Source organism: Dipodomys merriami, unplaced genomic scaffold (assembly GCF_024711535.1).
Source record: "Dipodomys merriami isolate MVZ:Mamm:240054 unplaced genomic scaffold, mDipMer1.0.p SCAF_139, whole genome shotgun sequence".
NCBI classification, from domain to species: domain Eukaryota; kingdom Metazoa; phylum Chordata; class Mammalia; order Rodentia; family Heteromyidae; genus Dipodomys; species Dipodomys merriami.
In genome coordinates, this window is record NW_027202704.1 from 2894599 (window position 1) to 2905000 (window position 10402).

General features: G+C 48.3%; 1 pseudogene; it reads right to left on the minus strand.

Moving 5' to 3' along the window:
• The window catches only part of LOC138825642 (tubulin beta-2 chain-like), a 174596-nt pseudogene that overhangs the window by 163016 nt on the left and 1178 nt on the right, over positions 1 to 10402 (minus strand).

A 10402-nucleotide genomic window follows, 5' to 3' on the forward strand; every position in this document is an offset into this window, starting at 1 on the left:
GAGTACTTTCCAATGGGCCCCTGAGAGTCGGGTCTCCCAATGTCTAGGTGTCTTCAGAGCAGTCTCTTTGGCGGCCTTTGTGTATGGAACAGGCCACAGTATCAGAGAAGGGTCCCGCCTTGGGGCATGGAGGTCATCAGCCTGGTCATCAGAATGGCATCAGTCATGGGTACAGTGTGCATCTGAGCAGTAAACTGATGTCTCAGACCACGGTTCTGGGCCAGGAGGGCCAGGAGCTGCAAGATGGCACAGCAGGTAATGCCTACTCATGCGGGTATCACAAGTTTGCGACTCTGTCAGGCACACCTTGGGCAGGTGTTGAGTTGGGCTCATGAAAGACTTGTAGGCTCAGGTATCCACATCTGGCTGGCTGATGCTTGTAGCAGTCGCTATCCCAGGAGTCACAGGGCTCGGAGCCCTGCTTTCCTCTCCACTGCTTGGGGACAGATGAAGTCTTCAATCTTGGACTGACTACAAAGGAGCATCCATAGTGTCCTTCCCTTGGTCCTGTGGCCCCGTGCACGGATGGAGGGCAGATTCCATGGAACTTCCTGCCATGGCCCAGACCCACTTGGCCCAAGAAGGACTTATGGAGAAACCACTTGATCTACTTTGAGAGTTTACTATGACTATGCCTCAGGAGTGCCCCCAGTTCTAGCTCAGCTCATCATTAACAACTTCCTGTGTGTGTGTGTGTGTGTGTGTGTGTGTGTGTGTGTCTGTGTGTGTGTGTGTGTCTGTGTGTGTGTGTGTATGTGTGTATGTGTGTGAGCATGTGCATGTGTGCATGCATACCCATGCATCTTTGTGCTAGGGCTTGAACTCAGGGCCTGGGATCTGTCCCTCAGTTTTTCTGTTCAAGGCTACCACTCTACCAGTTGAACCACAGCTTTTCTTCCAGCTTTTGGGTGGTTATTTGCAGAAGGGACTCTCACACACTTTTCTAGCTGGACTGACTCTGAATGGTAATCCTCACATCTCAGCCTCCTGAGGAGCTAGGAATAGGACAGCATCAGCTAGTAGCATCTGGCCACACTTTCCTTCTTGGCTAAAACAGAGTACCTCTCTCTCAGCCAAGTACCCAGCTGCAGCTACCCCTCCTAACTCAGGCTTCAAAGGAAACATTCCCTCCCCTGAGGACAAAGAAATAGGATCAAGTTTGAGCTTTATGTTCTCCACACAGTCAGGGGCTGCTGGGAGCTGATGTGGAGGTCAGAGGATCTAGGCCAGGGCAAGTAGACAATGTGTTAGAACAGAAGAGAGTATGAGAAGACATCCTTGTACCTAGATGCCAGTGGCTCATGTCTGTAATCCTACATACTCAAGAGTGACACCTGAGGATCAATCAAGATTCAAAGCTAGCCTGGGCAGACTCTTCTCTCCAATGAATCACCAAAAACACTGGAAAGCAGAGCTACCCTAGTTCAAGTGGTACAGCACCAACCTTGTGCAAACAAGCTAATGGATACCACCGAGGCTCTGAGTTCAAGCCCTGGTAAACACACACACACACACACACACACACACACACACACTTACATGTGCACGTACACACACATACACACGGTAACATCTTTAGCAGTTGCCAGTGGCTTATACCATCAAACCCAGCTACTCAGAAGCTGAGCTCTTAAGATGACAGCTTGAAGCCAGCCCAGGCAGGAAAGTCCACTAGACTCTTCTCTCCACTAAACTAGTAAAAAGGTTGAAAGGTGAGCTGTGGCTCAAGTGGTAGAGTGTTAGCTCAGGGACAGTGCCTAGGCCCTGAGTTCCAGTTCTGAGATATTTTTTTCTTAATAGACACCCTTTGCCATCCCCATACCCACAGGCCATACATCCATATTTTGGTTATCCTAGATCTCACTTCCACTCCTGCCACTTCCACAGCACTGCCACAAGAGGCTGGTGTGTGGCCAGCACTGGATTAAGAAGTGAACATACACAAGGGGGACATAGCCAGATCAAGGCTATTGCTCCAGAACATTGAGGTATTGGCCATACCAGTCTCTCATCCCCCAGTTCCCTGGCTATGGAATCTAAAGTCTGTGCCTCTGTATTCTGGGCATCTGAAATTGTCTAGAAGGACCTAGAGAGGCCCAGCTGGGACTGGAAGATACTTTCCTGTGGTAAGGTACATTGACATTTCCTAGACACTGACAGATACTTCCAAGCCACCATGGCTTCACCTCCCATGTAGCCCCAGAAGATCCTTGGTTGGGCGGCCTTCAGTCAGCTGTCATGCTTGAGTTGGCCAGAGCCACTGGCAACCGCCCTTCCCCCACTCCACTACCAGCCTACAGGAAGGGACATGCAGCCAGAAGCCCAACTGAGAAAAAGTACAGGACATCACATGACTGAGTCCTCGCCCCCCTCACCCTGTTGTCAGGGGAGAACCTATGCCCGCCTGACCTGCTAACGCAGAATCCCCTGAAGGTGGCCAAAGACATGGATAACCAGACTTGGGCCCCAAAGAAAAGCTGGAATATGCAGGTCTCTGGCAATTTAAGACTCATTGTAGACCCTGGTAGGGGGCTAAAGGCAAGGTTGCTGTGCAGGAAGGGCACCAACTGAAGTCAGAAAGAGGCAAAAAGGCACCAATGAAGGGGACAGAGAAAGATGAGGGAAAAATACACACACACACACACACACACACACACACACACACACACACACACACACACACCATGGGTAGCCCAAGGCCTCAGCAGTCCCTGAGCACCTTAACTTCCCAACCCTTGAGAAGATGGCACTACCATCCTCAGACCAACTGTAGACAAAACTCAGAAACTCTCACATGTCTGGAATGGCTCATGACACAGCATGCCATTTCCTACTGTACACACCGCTATGTAGAATACTCAGCTACCTTATTTTTATTTGTTGGTCATGGGGTTTGAAGTTTGGGCTTGTGCGCAGTCCCTCAGCTCTTCAGTTGAAGGTGCACGCTCTACCACTGGAGCCACAGCACCACTTCCGGTTTTCTGGTGGTTCACTGGAGATAAAGTCTCACATATTTTCCTGCCCAAGCTAGCTTTGAAACTCTATCCTCAGATCTCAGCCTCCTGAGTAACTAGGATTACAGTTGTGAGCCACTGGCAACTCCTGGCTTCAGTCACCTTCTCACACCCAGGGTAAACCCACCTTGTCAGGTCACAAACCACATGCAACCCTTCCCTTCAGACTTTGACACCAGCATACAAAACCATTCTGCCATGGATGGGGAGAATATAATTGACACTACCTTCCCACCGCTATTCCCATTCGCCACTCCCTGCCTAAGAAAGGCCACGATCTCTGGAGTTCTTGGTAAGGCAAAGCCCACCATGCTGTAACTTCACCCTTGGGCAAAACTGGGCAGTTCTTAGAAATGTCTGTACTCTGAGGCCAGCACCTGGTCTCCCAAACCACAGCAAACCCACTCCTTCACCATCTCTTGCAGGCAAGGGCAAGGGGTGTCTTTCTTTCTTGTTTTTTTTTTTTTTTTTTTTTTTGGTTGAGGGTGTTAAACTCAGGGCTTGGGTACTGTCCCTGATGATGATTTTTGCTCAAGGCCAGTGCTCTACCATTTGAGCCATGGTGCCACTTCTGGTTGGAGATTGGAGATGAGACTCTCCTGGGACATTCCTGACTGTGCTGGGGAAACAAGATACTCCCGAGTAACCAGGATGACAGCCATGAGCCATCAGCGCATGGTTTACGGTGTCTCAGACTTTAGAATTTCCAACTAGTCCTCCTCTAGACACTCCCACCTAGTCACTCCTCTAGATCCCTTAGGGACAGCAAAGGGAGGCTCAGGATCTGGGTAGTGCCATAGGCACTAAAGTGCCCCTTCCATATCACTACTCCTCTCTAACCTCCCATCTGCCTCCTCTGGAAGGCATGGTCATCTGGGGCAGATCAGACCCACTAGGACTTCTGGGGCCTGCCCTGTATCCCCCTGCCCCACCCAACCGGTATCTGAGGATTTCTGGGGCCAGCTGTTCCATGTCGTGGTGGAAGATGTTGGGAGGGTTGCTGATAACTGGGTCCAGGGGATGCCAGGGCAGAAGGAGTGTCCAGCTCCCCTCTGTCAAAGAAGGAGACACATAAAAATGGATGGATCTACTAAGAGCTACAGGGCATAGCCATCCACCTGTCACCAAGGACTCTTGGAGTGCTGTTTTATGTTGACAGTCTAAGGGCTATACCTCGGGGTTTAGGTGCTATACACAAGCGTCTTTTGGTCGAGGCCAGTGCTCTTCCACCTGAGCCACGGTGCCACTTCCAGCTTTTTCTGTGTATGTGGGACCTAGGAATAGAACCCAGGGTTTCCTGTGTGCTAGTCGAGCCCACTACTGCTAAGACAGAATCCCAACCCTGGATAGCTGTTCTTCTGTAACCCCTCAGGCGTGTCTCAGGACAGTCTTGCACATCTGTACTGAGTTTCTCAGCAGCAGCTCTGGCTGAAAGTGAACATGCTCCTCTATGTTGTTCTTTATGTACAGCACCTTTGCTCTGTGTGCTTCCTGTCAGAAACTCCTTGTTAAGCAAGACCCCTTTTCAAGTGCTGCTTCTAAGAAGCCTGCTCCAATCACCCTGGCAGAGTGGGGTCCTCTGCAGGATGTTGGCCTTGTCACGCTCTCCCTTCCTGCTGGTGTGGGTTGAAAGCAGATGAAGGGGAAGGTCTGGCTTTTACCACCCAATTTCTGAAGGCTCTGATACACTACCCAGGGACTGGTTCAGTATCACACTCCGTGAGAGGGCACTCGAGGCCCAGGCAGTCTGGGGGCAACAACATGGGTCCATTTCTTTGGTGGGCTTGAACTGAGGATCTGGGAGTTGCGTCTGTGAGTTTTTGTGCTCAAGGCTGGTGCTTTACCACGTGAGCCACAGCTCCACTTCTGACTTTTTGGTGGTTCCATGGAGAGAAGAGTCTCACCAGCTTTCCAGCTTATGGCTGGCTGCAATCTTTGATCCTGAGATGTCAGGATGTCAGGTGTGAACCTGAGACAGTGCCATGGACCGGCTCTGTCGGGACGACGGAGGACACCTGGTGGAGGTAACTGGAACAGGTGGGGAGATAGCAAACAGACAACTCACACACAAGAGGAGTGAATGCTGAGTGCGATTTATTGCAGAGGATAACAAGCTTTTATAGCAAAAGTCTCCATGAGAAAGGGCAAAAAGTTACACAATCTTGTTGCAAGGCTTCGTTCTTGGGTGGTCACCAGCTGGTCGCCTGATCTTGTTTTTTGGATGACGAGTTATGACGATAGGCACTTGTTTTCGGCTTTACCTCTATTTTTAAGAAATACAATTGGTTTTGATGTTTATCACCTATTAACCATTAACCAGAGCATATGGGCAAAGTGCTGGACAGAAAGGCATGAACTCTAGTACTTTATTATTATTTTTGTTTAGTTTTGTACTTTATGTGTTTTAAATCTTTTCTAAGCAATTGTGCTTCTTTGCCATTCTTTAGAGGGTCCCCAATTTGTGGCCAAAAATCATGATATTCAGTATACTTAGTTAAATCTGGCCATATATCAAATTTAAGCTCATAGTGTCTTCTCTGTAACCCATTCACAAAATTTTTTACTCTTTTTCATAGAGGCCTTAACTGTCTCATAAGATCTTTCTTGTTTCTTTTTTTTTATAATAAGCACTAGATCTAGCGAGTCTCTCAGTAAATAGAGAGTAATAGGAAGTTCTTTCTCCTAAGTAGTTTACCCAACGGTTGCCATCCTTATCATACACACCTGTAAAAGGCTATGGATCTGGGGGAAGTCTTTGGGGTCCTCTAGATAATGGAGGATTCCACCGTTTTCTTCTGATAAGTCATTGCCACCTTCCATCTAACAACCTTTTAGGAATCTTATTTAGCTTTTGGTCTAAATATCCCTCTACATCTTTCTTATCTACAGGATATCTATATGGGTCTATTGTATATGTTTCAGGATTAAAGGGAAGTCTCCAATAGCCATGCACTCTTTTTGTTTTAGCCGTGCCGACAGCTTCTTGTAAATCTCTTACAAACAATTCCTTCTGCTGAAGTGACGTCATGAAACCCCCAATACTTTTATATTTACTTATGACTTGTCTAATAGCCTCCATAAGAGGGGCTTTTAGGGTAGCACTTAACTCTGGTGAGTTAGTCATATTCTTAGGACACTCATCGGATGTTGGAGTCATCAACACTTCCAAGAAAGAGCCCTGAATAAGGGAACGTTGAGCATGAGTAAGTAGAACAAACAGCAGGAACAGTAAAAGATTAATAGGCACTCCTATACAGCGAAGAAAAGAAAAACAGGAACAGAAACATATCTTTACCAGGGGCTTGCCAGCCTTTCCAGGAGGTAGGCCTCTTTGATGCCCCATTTTCTGAGGTAGACTTCGGTGAAGTCCCATTCTCAGAGGTAGGCCTCTTTGAAGCCCCATTCTCAGGTCTTAAAGTAGGTGTTCCATGCTAAGCAGACGCCGCCGGAGTAGGCATGGCAGTGACGGGTACCAAAGCCTTTCTTTTGAGCTTCTTTTTATCTCATGTCAAGTAGCGAGCCCTAGTTAAAATAGTCATTTACAGGGGATCAAGTTCCTCTCCTAGGTCAGTTAATCCAAGGAGATGAAGTGTCTTTGGAAAAAGCTAGTCTGAATTGGCCTGGGTGAGTATGTGTGTGTGTGTGTGTGTGTGTGTGTGTGTGTGTGTGTGTAAGTTTTGGGGATACCTACTCTATCTCTCCGGTTCCTTATCCTCCCTGTGGTGAGTACAACCAGGCTCCCCACCCCAAGGAAGGCGGGCAGGGGAGGGTACACAAGGTCACATTGAGTGGAATGATCTGAATTCTATCCTTCAACTGAAGCCTGGAAAGATAATGGAGAGAAGGAGAAGTTTAGAGGAACATCAAGAGAAGCCCATTATCTTTGGATACAAGTACCAGAGAGAAGACTGAATCCATCCTTTTTGGTAGTAAGGTAACAGACGCCCATTCTTCATTTATTTCATTATTTTTTGTGAGTCCTAGGGCTTGGATTCAGGGCCTGATTGTCATCCCTGAGCTTCTTTTACTCAAGGATGTGGCTCTACCACTTGAGCCACAGCACCACATCTGGATTTGTGTGTGTGGTGGGGTGGTTGTTGCTTTATGGGAGATAAGAATCTCACAGACGCTCCTGTCCTGGCTGGCTTTGAGTCACGTCCATAAGACCTCAGCCTCCCCAATAGCCAGGATGATGTGCAGGAACCACCGACACCTGACCACCACCATCCACTTATAATCCCCTAGGGCAAGTGCTGGACCACCTGCACTGCACCCCCTTGTGAGTGGGAAGCAGACATGGGTGGGTTTGATACTTCAACAGCCTACATACCTTTGAGCATTGTTCCAGGTCAGTCTGATTGCGGCTTCCTCGTCATACACAGCAATGACTTGGCTCTGTCACAAGAACAAATGTCCCCCAGGAGGTGGCAGTTCTGGGGTCTTTCCTCTTCACACTGCCCCCACTCCTCAAAATGACACCCCAGCAAAGCGATATAGACATAGAGTGAATTCATTTTCTTATAACCAGGGTCTGGCCAGAAAGGTAACAGTGAGGAATCCCGATGCAGACCAGCCTGAGCATATATTGAGACTCTATCTCAGAAATGCCCAAGACAAAAAGTCTTGGCTCGCATGTTAGAAGACCTGACCGGCAAGTCTAAAGCCTTGAATTCAAACCCTAATATACCAAAAAGAATCAGAAGCCCTGGTGCCAGAGGCTCATGCCAATAATCCTAGCTACTCAGGAGGCTAAGATCTGAAGATCACAGCTCAACATTTAAAATAGGGTTGGCCTCACCCATCAGACATCATGATAAGACCCAAAGTCTGAACCATGAAAGTGTGCTCCATATTAACAGGGCTCTCATCCTTACTAAGTGCTGGCCATGATCTTTGTCCCCCTGGGGAGCCACCCCCTGTGGGCTCCACCCCCAGGTCCTCCTAAGCTCCTTCTGCCACCAACCAGGCCCAAGGAAGTAGACAGCTCCAGGACATACAAATCCCTTGGTCTTATAATTTAGCAGTGCTGAGTCCCCATCAAGCATCTCACCCTTTCAGGTCCCCAGACCTCAACCACAAAGTACATGTACCCACCAAAGAAAGCACGCAGAAGTTACCAAAGGGTCCACTGCTCCTTGTTACAGCCCACTTCCACACTCACACACACACACACACACACACACACACACACACACACACACACACACACACACACACACACATACACACACACAACCTGCAGGGGTGGTTCATGTTTGTCTTCCATGCTACTCAGGAGGCTGATGTTTGAAGATCACAGTTCAAAGCCAGCCCATTCTGGAAAGACTGTGAGGCTCTTATCTACAGTGAAACACCAAAAAATCTAGAGGTGGAGCTATGGCTCAAGTGTCAGAGCAAAAGCTTTGATCACAGAAGCTCAAGAACAGCACCTAGACCCTGAGTTCAAGGCCCAGATCTTCTAACTCCAAACACACACACACAGACATAGACACAGACACAGAAACACACACACATGCACACACACACACACATACACACACACACACACACACACACACACACACACACACGGACAGCCCAAGGCTTCGGCAGTCCCTGAGTACAGACCCATGAACTGTCTCAATTAGGATCACATCCTACCCTCAAGAAGGTGGCACTACCGACATCAGACCTACTATAGAAAAACCAGTAAGCCTCTCACATATCTGGAATGTATCATAGTCCAACATGGCAGTTCTTAATGTACATACTGCTATGCCGAAAACTTAGCCCCCTCTTTTTTTTGTAGTTGGTCATGGGGTTTGAACTCTGGACCAGGGTGCTGTCCCTCAGCCCTTCAGCTGAAGGTGAGCAATATCCCACTTGAGCCACAGCACCAAATCCTGTTCTCTGGTGGTCCATTGGACATCAAGTCTCACAGACTTTTCTGCCCAAGCTGGCTTGGAACCATGGTCTTCACATTTCAGCCTTCTGAGTAGCTAGGATGACAGTTGTGAGCCACCAGCGGCTTCCGGCTTCACCTCATCAGGCCACAATCTTCTTTCAACCCTTCACTTCAGACTTTGTCACCCAGCATCCAAATCCGTCCTTCAATGGAGAGAATACAGACACAATAATCCCACCCCTGCACCCATTTGCCCACTCCCTGCCTGCCACAGTCCAAGTCCTCTTGAAGCTCTGGCTTCAAACTGGGGCAAACGGGGAGTTCTTAAAAATGTCTGTACATTGAAGCCAGCAGATGGTCTCCCAAACAAAGCCTCTCCCATACACACACCTCCACCATTTTGCTTTCTTTTTTCAGTTGTGGGGCTTGAATTCTGGGCCTGGGTGCTGTCCTTGAGTTTTTCAGCTCAAGGCAAGCACTCTACTATTTGAGCCACAGCACCACTTCCAGTTTTCAAGTGGTCCGTTGGAGATAAGAATCTCAGGGTCTTTCCTGCACATGATAGCTTTGAACCATGATGCTCAGATCTCAGCTTCTAAGTACCTAGGATGGCAGCCATGAGCTACTGGCACCTGGCCAAAGATAATTTTCCATCCTTTTCATCCTATCCCCTCAGGAGACTGATATCTGAGGACTACAGTTGGATTCTACCCATGGCACAAAGTCCATTAGAACTTTTTTCTACAATTAAACACCCAAAAAAGTTGGAAGTGAAGCTTTGGCTCAAATGGTAGAGTGCTAGCTTTGATCATCAAAGACAAGGGATAAAACCCAGTCCTTAGTTTCAAGCTTTTTCTAGCAAAGACCCACCCAAAAAGGGAAGCAGGTTGGTACACGGGAGCTCAAAGTTCACACATAATACTCAGGACTCCCAGAACAGACCCCATCCGGCTCTGATTCTCTAGATTCTATATCCTACATCATGGCAGTCTTAGATGGGACTGACCATGCACCAACTTAGGATGTTGAAGTACAATCTCATACTGAGGATCCCCTGACCTTATCAAAGACTCAGGATCTCTCATTCTCCTACCTTGACACTGGGCAGCAAGGTGAGTTGCAGTTATCCAACCACAGGATGTGAATATGAAAGGATTTCTCTGCCAGGGACTCCAACTGGAGGGGCTCTAGGTCCCTCTCTCTCTGGAAGAAAAGTGCTGGTCCATCCCAGGAATGTTCCTAGGTTGTAAGTATCCTCAAAGAAACAACCCTGCTCAGAGCCCAGTGCCTCTTGTTTTCCCACCAGCCTCTATCCAAGCCTGCCCCACCTTCAGTCAGCCCTTTCTGAATCCCAGATATGCCATGTAGACTAAAGGTTGAGCCAGCAAAGAGACCCACCTCTGCCTCTGAGAATGGCAGTCACGTGGTCCTAGTGCCCTCTACAGGAAGTCTCGAAGTAACTCAGGTCTCCACTCCTTCCTCATTCCCTGACTCTCCTGTGCCA